The sequence below is a fragment of the Myotis brandtii genome, unplaced genomic scaffold (assembly GCF_000412655.1).
Source record: "Myotis brandtii unplaced genomic scaffold, ASM41265v1 scaffold397, whole genome shotgun sequence".
NCBI classification, from domain to species: Eukaryota; Metazoa; Chordata; class Mammalia; order Chiroptera; family Vespertilionidae; genus Myotis; species Myotis brandtii.
The window spans coordinates 5,264,830-5,265,712 of NW_005365229.1; the positions used below are offsets into that span (position 1 = coordinate 5,264,830).

Below are 883 nucleotides of genomic sequence, written 5' to 3' on the forward strand. Positions count from 1 at the left end.
TCATTGGCCAATCCTTTGGAGAGAACTCCTTTGCAAAGGTAGACATTTTTCCTGGGCAAAATGATGGCTCAATCCTGGGCATACTCTTCATTTAAATTTTAATATATAGGGTGTCCCCAAAAATGTATCCATATTTAGCAGCTGATAGCTCAATTGATGTTTCTTTTCAGATTTAATCCAGTTTAAATAATTATTCATTGGAATTAATAATTAATAATTATTCAAACTGTGTATACATTTTTGGGGACACTCTATACATTCACATAGTAATTTAAGGGTACCCTCAGTGCAAGAAATTGAAGTAATCTATTACATTTTAAAAAATATTTTATTGTGGTAAATATATATATAATATATACATATATATAGTTAAATTTGCCATTTTAACCATTTTTAAATGTACGATTCAGTGGTATCAATTACATTCACATATTGTGCAGCCATTACCACTATTTCCAAACCTTTCTCATCACAATAATCTCTTACATTTTAAAAGGCATCCTGGGGCAAATCCTCTATTCGATACTTTCCTCAACAGTCCGAAACCTCCTCTGGGACAGTTTTCTTCATCTGAACTGTATTTCATGCAATTCCCAGCATTCGGGGCCCGCAGTCCGGTTGCTTCCCGCCGGCGTTGGTTCCCGGAGTCGCCACGGGTAACTCCGGGCTCTTAGAGGGGGAAAATATTAAGCGGAGGGAGAAAAACCAACCTCAGCAGCGACCACGAAGGGACTTGAACCCTCAATCTTCTGATCCGGAATCAGACGCCTTATCCATTAGGCCACGCGGCCCTGTGAAAAAAATGCTGTACGGCTTTTTCCATAAAGCTTGTCTAGGCGCCTGCGTGGTGTGCATCGGTGTTCGTGCTCAGAGTGACTTGGTG

The 883-nt window shown here is 39.6% G+C and overlaps 1 non-coding gene across 1 annotated transcript; it reads right to left on the reverse strand.

The window, feature by feature from the left end:
- Nucleotides 1–718: 718 nt before the first annotated feature.
- Nucleotides 719–791, reverse strand: TRNAR-CCG. The gene has a single exon. It is a non-coding gene; the product is annotated as a tRNA-Arg (tRNA).
- Nucleotides 792–883: the final 92 nt, after the last annotated feature.